At 42.9% G+C, this 12,318-nt stretch overlaps 1 protein-coding gene across 1 annotated transcript in view; it reads left to right on the forward strand.

Annotated features, from left to right (window-relative positions):
* The window catches only part of LOC147692352 (anthrax toxin receptor 2-like), a 705,434-nt gene that overhangs the window by 452,447 nt on the left and 240,669 nt on the right, over positions 1-12,318 (forward strand). The gene's annotated exons all lie outside the window — the stretch shown is intronic.

The following is a 12,318-nucleotide window of genomic DNA, read 5'->3' on the forward strand; positions in this document are numbered from 1 at the left end:
AGCACGGCAGTTTGAGCATCTGAAAAAACCCCGAGCAGGTCGTAACCAAGGTATTTTAGTTTTGAGCTCAGGGGCTGCTCTATCCAGGGAATTGCCCATAGTTTTGGCGCGTCTGAAGGTAACAGTAGGGGAAGCAGGCAATCTGGCATTAAGTATATGGTCGCTAAGGACGATGGGCCAGTTCTTATTGATTATAGACTTAATTTTCCTATCCTCTCTACTGTATGTAGTGATCAGGCGTGGGCATTCAACTTGAGGCTCTGTTACGATGGGGGTTTCTGCCACAGGAGTTATCATCGGAAAGAGACTTTCCCTGGACCGAGATAAAGATTTTTCAATGGCTGTCTTCAAGATGGTATCAGAATAACCCCTCGCCTTTAACCGTATCATAAGTTCTCCTAAACATGTTTTGTGATCAGAAGGAGAACTACAGATCCTCTTCAGCCTTAAAATCTCGCCATAGGGAATTCCTGAGATGGTGTGTCTAGGGTGCATGCTAGTTGCGTGCAGTGTGGCATTGCCCGCAGTAGGTTTTCTGTGAAGAGTGGTATTAAGTGTGCGGTTTGTAACGTACACCTCAACATCTAAAAATTGGATTCTGTTTTTGTCAATATGCGCAGTAAAGTTGAGATTAAGGGGGTTGTTATTTATCTCTTGAATAAATGAAAGGGCTTCCTCTTTAGTACCTCTCCAAGCTATAAAAATATTGTCTATGTACCTCAAGAAACAGCTCACATGGCCATCCATCCAGGCTTTGTGGCGCACATTGAGGACCTGCTCCTCCCACCAGCCAACGTGCAAGCACGCATAGCTGGGAGAGAAGCAGGCCCCCATCGCCACCCCTCTAAGCTGTCTGAAAATCTCTTTACCAAAAGAGAAAAAATTATTGTGGAGGCACCATTTCATGAAACACAAAATGACCTTATTATGTTCGTAATATGTGATCGATCGCTTGGAAAGGTAATGCTTTACTGCTGAAAGTCCTTGTTCGTGATCAATACTTGTGTAAAGCGCCTCTACATCTAATGAGATGAGCCACATATCATTATCCCATTCAATAGTTGCAATTTTACTTATAAAATCACTAGTGTCACGTGTGAAGCTTGGTAGTTGTTTTACAAAGTCTTGGAGAAAAAAATCAATATATTCCCCAACTTTTTCACCCACACTACCAATAGCAGACACGATTGGCCTGCCAGGTACCGGTTGCACAGCTTTGTGTACCTTTGGGATAAGGTAAAGAGATGGCAAGACAGGAAAGTTAATACACATGAATTTGTATTCCTCTGATGAAATTAAGCCCTCTCTTTTCCATTGGCCCAACATCTTGTGTAGTTTACACTTGGCGTTCTCATATTCTTTGTGTGAGGCTTTGACATAACACCGGGGGTCGTCAAGTTGGCGTTTGGCCTCACTGATGTAATCCTGTTTGGGCCAAATTACTAGATTACCCCCTTTGTCCGATTTCTTGATCACGATTTCATGATTGTCCCCCAGTTTTTTCATCAACTTATCATAAGCGCGTTTGATATGTATCTCCTTTTTTCTGTGTTTGTTGTTGACTTTTGAATAAAGCTTTTTGATGTCGTTGGTAACGCAGTCGTGGAAAATGTCTATTGCATCTTTAGGCATTAGCGAGATGTATTTGGATTTGCTCCGAAATGGACTCAGGCCAGCACCCTTTTGAGAAATGGATATTTTTCTTAAACGACTTTGTGTGGCCTCATCAGGATCCATTTCTGAATTATTGGGAGAGTCAAGCAAGTCGTTTGCGTCCAGAAAGGTGTGTGTGTCAGCAGCACATAGTTGGTTGATGTCGCTAAGCACATTTTCTTCACCTAAATTGTCTGTTTTGTTGAGATCTTTGGCGGATTTTAAGCAAAATGTTTTTTCAATTTTAGTTTCCTTATGAAACAAAATAAGTCTACCCTGGTCATGGCATAATTGAATCTCTGAACAGGTGAATAGTTCAATCCCAATGAAAATAGTTGCTCTTCTGCCTTGTTTAAGGTAACATTGGAAAGATTGATAATCGTTTTGTCCATTAATGGCGTTTCCCCCATGTTTTCTTCTTCTTTTTTGTTGTTGTGCACCGGCGTTGTTTCCGTTTGCGCCGTCGTGCTTTCCGGCGTTGATTGCTCCTTTGCCTGTTTGCGAGTTGGGTTGCAATGACCTCAGGGTCTGAAGCCTCTCCTCCACAACAAAATCCATTTCTTGCTGGAGGTTGAGTGTTTCCAGTCCTATTGAGTTTAAATCAGAGTTGGAAGAACAAGACGATAAAGAGTCTACACTAGATGCGCTTGTTAGGGATGAGATGTCGCTGCCAGGTTCATTGCTTTCGTTGTTAACAGCGCCTGATGCCATAGTATTAGTACTTGAGGCAGGCATAGTGTTGTTGGTATTACTTCCCATTGCATTTTTGTTTTTGGTATACGCTTGTCTTTTAGCTGTATTATACTTGCGTGAGAATGTAAAAATCCTGCCATAACGATAGTCATCGGCATCTCGAGTGAATTTGGTGGCTTTGCGTGTCTTTATTTTTTCCTCGTGTTTGCGCACCTGTTCATTCATAATATCTGTCAGTTTCTTAATCTCTTGGGGTTCCGGGCAAGCATTTATTTCCATTTCAATTGTTTTAATTTACCCTAACAACTTTATACGATCGCTGGCAGCATATTTGATTAATATGCAAACAGAGACTGCCCTCCTCTCCGTCACGGATGCCATACGCCTATCTCTGGACAGAGGGCTGTCTGTGGTGTTGGTGCTGTTGGACTTGTCCGCAGCATTCGACACCATATCCCACGCCATTCTCCTTACCAGATTAAAGGAGATAGGCATTGACAGATCTGCCTTGGCGTGGTTCACCAGCTTTCTCTCAGAGCGCACCCAGAAGGTGAATATGGGCTCCTTTACTTCCACCTCGGCTAATATCATCAGAGGAGTCCCGCAGGGCTCTTGTCTTAGCCCTACGTTGTTCAACGTATATGTCTCCTCTCTGGCCAACATGACGAGGTCCTTTGGGTTTATGCCTATCTCCTACGCTGACGACACGCAGCTGCTATTTACTTTTAAGACCTTTACCCCGGAGATAAGACAAGCTTTCTCCAACGGCATGACTGCAATCGCCAGCTGGATGGCCAAGAACTTTCTACAGTGCAATGTGGGAAAGTCTGAGGTCATGTTATTTGGGGAGGCGAGAATCCTCTGGACCCCAGATTGGTGGCCTTCCAGCCTGGGTCAGGCCCCGCTCCCTAAACAGGTAGTAAAAAACCTGGGGGTTCGTCTAGACCATGACCTTACCCTTTCTCATCATGCCAGCACCACTGCAGGGTCCTGCTTCCATATTATTGGCCTCCTTCGGAAGGTGTTTCCCCTTCTACCTGACGACACTCGGAAGACCTTGGTCCAGGCCCTCGTTTTGAGCCGCCTGGACTATTGTAATGGCCTACTTTTAGCTGCCAATGAGGGAGTGCTCAATAAACTACAGGTGGTGCAGAACACCGCGGCTCGGCTGGTGACCAACACCCCCCCCAGAACACCGTCCCTCCCCCTCCTTAGGGCCCTTCACTGGCTTCCTATCCGGAAACGGGTAGAATTCAAGATTTGCTGTGTGATACACAAGAGTTTACACAATCTGGGACCCTATTACTTGGCGGATAAATTTGTTTATCACCGTCCATCCCGCATCCTTAGGTCCACCAACCAACTGTTACTTCAGGTTCCCAGACATTACAAGACCAGACAGGGAGGCCGCGCCCTCTCCATCATGGGTCCTCGTCTATGGAACAACCTCCCCCTTTCTCTTAGAGAATGCCCGAGTCACTCAGCTTTCAGGAAATGCCTAAAGACAGCACTATTCTAGGAGGAGCTCTCTCGACCTGTTCACCTCACAGCTCCGCGCGGAGATACACCTTCGGGTGTGATGCCGGCGCGTAATAAGCCTATAAATAAATAAATAAATAAATAAATAAACAAGATTCATAGAAGCGGCTAGATTACTTTCGCCCCATTCTTGCAGCATAGCCGGATCTGGTTTATCGAAACTAGGCGCCAAGAGAATGCGCAATCCCCGGGGGACACGGCCAACCTCCTCATATTTACTCAGGGATTTATGCTCCCACCATTTAGTGCATTCTGCTGTACGTAATTTTTCCAACTCTTTAAACAACAACTTTAAATTCCTTGTTTGTGCTGTGTTAGTACCACTTTGCGATGGTGCCTTGTCATGACCTATATATATACGTATTTGTAATAAAACTGCGGCCAACAAATGACCACCACAAGACAAGAGTGTACGTTAGCTTATTTATGGTAAGGAATACAAGGATGGAAAGTTGGGGAGTGGGCAATGTGCACGGGTTATCTGCAAAGATAACAGTGTGAAAGTGATACCAAGTCAAAAAGTGATGTACTCTAAAGGTGAAGGGCATATATTTTCAGCAACAATAAAGTAAATAATTACGCACTCTAAGAAAGAAAGGAGAAACATGAAATGACGAAATAGAAGCAGTGATTGTTCTACTAGAGCTGGAACTGAATAGGACAACTTTTTAGGTAGATGTGCACAAGCAATTTACGGTATAGTGAAGAGAACCAATCGCTTAAGTGGGCGGACTTACTTCCCCATGCTACCCTGTGGTAGGTGGAAGCAAAATGTGAATGACAGTGACACTTGAAAAGACCAACAAAGGAAAAGGGTTGACTGAAAGTTCCCACATGCTTCAATATGCAAGTAGTTTTGTTATGAATTATTTGGGAAACTTGGAGCTAGCCACACAGACAGCTAACGATCAGGGCCGGACTGGCCTTTTATTCCGTCTGGCATTTCCCCGGAGGTTCTGGTGCCTCTGGTAGTCGGTTATTAAGGGCCCTGAACTTTTTTTGAGCCTCTGATGTTTTGTGCCACTCTCTGAGGACAATTACAGCAGGCACAAGGGGGCTTCAGGATAGAGAGAGAGTTTAGAGAACGATATGTGAGAGATAGAAGGAGAATAACGGATAATGGAATGGATGACTGGAAGCGAACAAGAGATTGAAAGAGGGGAGGAAGAGACAGGGATTTTTGCCACAGAATTAACACAACAGCTCCATGGATCTCCTTTGTAGATAAATACAAATGAGACACATGGAACTGTTGTCTTATTTATGTCTGATATTGTACCCTAGTACAGTTTTTGGACATAAAAGATTTGGTCCTAGTTATAGTTATGATATTTTGTCTAGGGTTGCTTTTGGTTCCCAACCCAGCCCTGCTAGCAGCGTTCTTAGTCCAGACTTGAAACAACAGTACTCTAGGCCGTGTTCACTTTTTGTAGTGTTCAATCCTTGTTCTTTCTATGCTTTCAACCATGGTCGATTGCCAATCAACCATGGCAGATTGGCAAAAAAAATCAGATAAGATTCTGCTGCTGATTAATCTACACATGTAAACCTCACCCCTGACACTACCAAACAATTCAGTGCATATGGCTCGAATACTGGCAACTTACTTGATTCCACCAAACTCCCAGCTTTGTCATATATTGTTCACCTCACCAAGAGACACAGAAGAAATGATTTACCAAGGATCACACAGTGTGCTCAATTGGTGCAGATGTGAAAAGATGACATGGTCCTTGGCCCACACTAAAGTACTTTGATATTCAACCACTTCTCAGCCCTGTGCAGCTCTTTTTTTTTCGTAATGTGCTTTTGGTACACTAGTCTGTGTCTGCTGCAGTAAGGGAAGATCATCTTATATTGACAAGATGCCAGCATGCTAATACGTGAGAAGTCTAAAAGGAAACGTCGCTGTTGATTCCAGTATGACGTTCCTTGTGCAACAATCTCAAAAGGGCACGTTTTTATCACCGAATACACCTTGCCATACATGAATGAGGCTAAAAATCAAACAAGCCACTACTATAGAAAGTAGGGCATTCTTTTTTTTTCTTTTCTTTATTGTTCAGTTCATAGCATGTAATACTTACAAATCAATTGTTTAAATCATTGATGCAAACATAAATTAAAAATAAAGACCACAAAACGTAGGAGGTTAATGCTATTCAGAGCGACATCTCCATGTGCTGTATCATGGGCCCCCAAATTTGTGCCCCCAATTTTTTCTTCTTCAGTGATTTAATACTATACAAACTATATTCCAAATTAAATACATTATAAAACTTTGCTCGCCACATTTCCCAACGATGGTGCTTCAGGCTGAAGCCACATAGAAGCAACACACAATCGAGCAACTGCAACAGCCATAAACATAAGGTATCTAAATGGATAGCAAACCTGAGCAGGCTGAATACCCGCCCCCACGCCTGTTAACATTAACTCACTGGAAATACACACATTGACCTCTGTGATCTGAGTTAAAAACTGCGATATACAATCTCTAAACTGAATTAACACTGTACAATCAAAAGATATATGTATAATATCAGCTTTCTCCATCTGACACCTATAGCATTTACTGTTGTGCCCCCCCACGTCATCATCTTGACAGGAGTGTGATATAAATTAGACAAGGTCTTATAATGTTGGGTATGCAAGCTTGCTGTCAACATAACTTTGGCTGCTGTATCAATTGATTGTAGCACATTGATTGTGCCTGTGATCCTGAATCTCTCACTCCACTTCACATCGTGTCTCTCTATATCATCCAGTTGAGTCTCAATCAATATGCCATATAATGTCCAAATCTTAGCTCTTTTTTTCACTGCCTCTATTAAAACATTGGGTGCTATTGCTGTATGCCTACAGTGCTTACCTAAATAGTCACACATTTGTAAAAATCTAAAGAAGTTGTTTTTGGGCAAATTAAACTGTTCTACTGACTCTAAAAAAGAAGCAATTATCCCACCTCTATAAATATCCCCTAAATGTTGAATCCCCTTATCGCGCCAACTACACATCTTTGCATCCCAAAAAATAGTGGGGAATAGTTCTATAGAGTTTAGAGGTGTATAGTAATTTATTATTGATACAAATGTCTGTATTGTCTTCCAGGCTTTATTGGCTGTACTAAAAAATTTAAAACGCGTTCTCTTGAAGTAGCTAGGCTCAAAAACTTAAATAAAGCCTCACTGGCCTGAGTCTCCATCAGCATTTGATATATATCGGATGCCTCTGCTAATTGTTCTTCCGCTTCAGTCACCAGATACTGCATATTTTGAAGGAGGCAGACTAAGTTATAAAATGTGAAGTTAGGTCCTGCCCCCCCGTTCTAATGGTAGCGTCATATACTTCGAAGCACGGCGAGCTTTCTTCTGACCGCACATAAACCTATCAGCAGGGGATTGTAACTGTAACAATTGAGGATGTGTTAACTCAAGAGGAACAGTCCTAAAATAGAACATTGCCTTGGGAAGTATACACATTTTGAGCACATTACACCTCCCTACCATTGACAAGCGCAGGCACTCAAACCTTTCCAATTGCCGCTGAGCCGAAGATACTATGTCTGCCCAGTTGACTTCAACAACCTCTTGGAGTGACATCCTAATTTTTATACCAAGATATCTGGCTTCTCACATAACACATGCTTCTCCAGGACCGAGTCCTTCGGTGCAAACAATCTGGGTTTTAGATACATTCAACCTATAGCCGGGTACTTCTCCATATTTCTGAGTCAGGTTCTCAATCTGCGTAACCGCTTGCTCTGGGTTTGATGTTACTACCGCTATATCATCAGCGTAAGCGAGGACGCGCACTTCATGTTGCCCACATATCATTGACTTAATCTTATAGTTTTTTCCAACAATAATAACAACGGGTTACTATAGATAGCAAAGAGCAGGGGCGAACAAGGACACCCCTGCCTTGTTCCCCTAGTAATATATACAAAGGATGACTCTCTGCCCAGTGTGCATATTTTAGCTGCTTGGGGTCTTTTATACATAGTTTGTATAGATGTTATGTAACGGGGTCCAAACCCCATCTTCAGCATAACAGCACAGAGAAACAACCATGATACACGGTTGAACGCTTTTTCAGCGTCTACTAAAATTATTCCTATATGCTTTTGCTGTACATTAGCATAATCTATCATTGCAATCACCCTGTGTATGTGGTTAACCGTACTCCTGCCTGGTATAAAACTGTGTTGGTGCCTAGAGACTAACGGGGAAATAACTTGAGCCAGCCTTGTTGCAAGAACTTTTGAGTACACCTTACCATCTGCGTTTATTAATGATATGGGTCTATACGACCCAGGAGGACTTGCTGATTTATCTTTCTTTTTGAAGACCACAATGTTGGCATTGTCCCAAGGGGGTGGTGAAATCCCTGCCTGGGCCTCTAGAAATGTAGCCAGCATATCTTCTTTTATGATAGAAAAAAGTATACAATATATCTCCAACAGAAGTTCATCTGGCCCTGATAGTGAGCCCAATGCTTTCTCCAACTCTAGCATTGTAATTGGGACTTCCAGCTCGTCTCGTTCTTCTTGTCCAAGCCCAGTTAAATCTAATGTCTGCAAAAACTGTTCTATGTTGGCCTGCTTAACTTTGTCTTGTGTATAAAGCTCTTTATAATAGGAGTGGAACACCTCCAATATTCCTTCCATAGTCTCAACCCCGCCCCGTTTCCCATCTTCCAACATTTCAATTCTCTGGGCTGCTTGCCTGCCCTGCAATCTTTGAGCTAAACATCAACAATGATAGCAAAACCATGATGAAGACAGAGAAAATTATGTAAAAAAGAACCTGCACAATGAGCCTGTGTAGGGTAGTGAAAGAAAAAGGTTATGCAACCCTGGTTTTGAGAGATGGAGCCCTAAGAAAAAGTCTGCATTAAGGTTTTTACAAATTACACACTGCCAACCCCCCCTCAAAATGTCACCTCCACATTTAGCAGCAGACATCTCTCAAACTCATATTGTTGGCATAACCATATCTAAACCACCTTCACATCCACCAGTGCAATCTGACAGCTCACCCTTCAATAAATACAACCTGAATACCCACACAATTAATTGAGTGTACATCAGTGGCGGCTCCTCCACTATGGCAGCGGAGTGTCACCCCACTGCTTTTAAGCAGTGCCAAAGTAGAAACATTAAATGATAATAATTTAGAGTTATTATCATTTTATGCTCCGTGTCCTGGTGCTTTGCCGGCGGGAGGGGCTGTTCTGTTCGTTGACCAGGGAAGGAGTGGTTTGCCCACTCTTAAATACACAATGACTGTGTGGTCGGCCCTCTTGGGCCGCCCAAAACAGTCATGCTCACTTCCCTGTTTTCCATGCAGGCTGCAATACACCCACATGGAAAACATGCCCACCCCTCCAGCCCCTGGCTGAGTGCTGTGTCACTGCACTCAGACCAATCACATTGATTGGCTTAAGGGAGGGAGCTTGGCTGCCTGCTTCCTGTTCCTGAAGTCGGAGGAAAGAGAGCAGGAGCATGGACGCAGAACCAGGCCTCAAGGTGAGTTTAATTCCCCTCCCCCACTCGAACTCCCGCCCTCCTTGTGACCCCCGCGACTCCCTTCGATTCATGCACCATGCACCATGCCCCACCCCACTAGCCATGCCGGCTGCCACTGCTCTAAATTTCAAAGTAAAAGGTATCAGGAACAGACCCACATAAAAATAAGTGTAAGTCACCCAGTATCCATGGATAAGAACAAATGGTGATAAAGGTAACTCACAAGAAAAAAGGCACTTGCAATTCCAGTTCCAACTAGCACTTTCAAGAGAATATTGGCCTTCATATGGAAATATTGCTACTTTTCATAGAAAGACTACCCAAGTGGAGAAATTTAGGAACAGCGAAAGACACTGCAATATATGGCCATTAATCAGATCTACACTAGACTACACTAGCTAATAAGAACTTTGCGCATCCTAGACATGTTACACTGCCATCATTGTGCACTGGAAATGACCTACCTGACCTATTTGTTTACAGTTACACTGTTCACCTATTCACGGTCATCTCATCCTGAAGGAGTCAGCCCTACGTAAACACACATGATCTGCCATTCCATACACAGGCTAACGGTGAATTACATCAGCCTTCTAGACCTAAGAGCATCATAACAACAAAGCTACCCTGTGTAAATGTATTATAATACATTACATCGCAAACTTTGCTGCATCGCTACAGTATGTAGGTGTGAGAAGGGCAAAAAACAAGAGCACCCTTACCCTGGCAGGGTAAAACTTGGCAAAAGTTAGCACAGCCATACATGGACTTTCTTTAGGCTGCCACTTTCAACCCCTGTTACTGCCTTTGTGACCACTAGCCTCAGAGGTATATAAGCTATGAAGCAAAATCAGTGTAAAGAAAATTAGGGCATCCCTACATTCCGTACTGTCTGACTGTTTTTAATTATGCTAATAGTGCATAATATTTTATTATTCACTATTAGTGTAATAAAAAATAAAGCACACGTAGGACCTTTTGGTAGCAGCTGTGGCAAGTAAAAGTGTTTTAAATGTGTGTTGTATGCATGCTTGCAGGCAAAAGTGTGGGTAAGTGAGAGAGCATGCATATGTGTGACCAAGTGTGTCTGTATGTGTAAACATGTGTGTGTGAGAGTCAAGTGACAGATAGTAAACGAGATTGAGACCACGACTTTCGGCAGGTTAGCCCAGCATCATGTGACTCTGGGCAATAGCTCGCTTACGGACAGATTCATCAACTTAAAATCGGCTCGCAAAAGGCCAGATTCTGAGAATCTGGCCCTTTGCGAGCGCAATTTTTGCATTTGGGATTCATCATCCCAAATGCAAAAATCGCTATTATAGAATTCGCAATTTTGCGAGGAATTGCATTTAAGGAATCTCTATTTGAGATTCCTTAAATGCAATTCATGAAACATTTAAAAATTGCGAATTCGCAATTTTGGCCCGCTATTTACCGCGAAGTCAAACCTTGTGGTAAATAGCGGAAACTTAGAAAAATGCACTTAAGTGCATTTTTCTAAGTTCTATGTTACACACACACATGTCCTTGGGACATGTGTGTGCGTAACACCAGCGTTCAAATTCATTTCAGGGGTGCAACAGGGTGTCCTTTGGTCACCCCTGCACCCTTGAAATCGCAAACTCAAAATGCGAATCACTAATAGCGATTCGCACATTGTTATGTCTTCCCATTCATTCCTATGGGCCTTTAGGCCCATAGGAATGAATGGGGAGTTATTCCTTATCGCAAATAAGGAAGCTGTAGGAATAGCAAAATAAATTGCGATTTGTACATGAATCCCGTTTTGCGAGTCTGTAATAGCGATTCCTTAATATTCGCTATTACAGACTCGCAAAACGGGACTTTGATGAATCTAGGGGTTAATCTTCCAGACGGCCCCCAGCGCCGGGACACCACTTCAGAGGTAGCTGTGTGCTTTACAAATGCATATTTGATGCAAGGCAACGCCGCATCACAGTTGTTGTACTCCTGTGTCAAATCTAATAAAATATGATGCATTTTTCTCTTCCCATGTGCTTACTCACTTTTGGTAGCCACACCCCAATGCACACACCCTTTCACCATGGTGCAAGGGCATTTCTGTTCTCTGAAGCATAGGTTTGGTATTGGAAGTGGTGCCTTCAAGTACAAAACCTATACTTTAAGGTTTTTGGAGGAAATGTGTGTCTTCCAATGTGTGTAGATATGGAATTGTGTCAAAGCCCATGGGTGGTTGCATGGGATAGTCCATGCACCACCCATTGAATGCCCCCTGATGCAAAATAATGCAAAGCAGTGCATGGCACAATTTTGTGTTACTTTAGGATACTAACCAGCACAAATGCTCAATTGTTGTTCATGTGGAATGCCTTCCTGGAAAAGATATGGGTCAGGGACCTCATGATGTCACTTTCTGTAATGACATTAATGTCAAGGGGTTTATGATGTCACTTCCAGCGTTCTCAAATTTCCAGAGTTCCAAAAAAGTAACTTGTCTACCTTTCAAGGATAACAGCTCTTCGACATTTAGCAGCTGGGTCTTGCAAATAAAGCACATAATTTCAAATGTTTGGAAATCATTTTTGTTAGGGTGTGGCAGATTTAGATACTGCTGCATAAAACTGAAATATGTGGGTCATGGAGGAGCAAGCAGGATTATGCACAGCAGTCCTTAGTTGAAGTGAAAAATACACAGTTGTGACATCTGCCTGCCACCCACCCTCCAACCTCATGTGTCAAGAATTAAAGACAAAGCGCCCACATTCACAACAGGGAGGGGGTGACGTGAGGGAAAGTGTAGGGGGTAGGATACATGTGATATGATTCATTCAGTGACAAGTCTTATTCAAAATACTAAGACAATGTACATGTGGTCCCTTAACATCAGGGCCACAGTTAAAGTCTCCAAAGGAGTCCAA

This window comes from Lissotriton vulgaris, chromosome 9 (assembly GCF_964263255.1).
Source record: "Lissotriton vulgaris chromosome 9, aLisVul1.2, whole genome shotgun sequence".
NCBI classification, from domain to species: Eukaryota; Metazoa; Chordata; class Amphibia; order Caudata; family Salamandridae; genus Lissotriton; species Lissotriton vulgaris.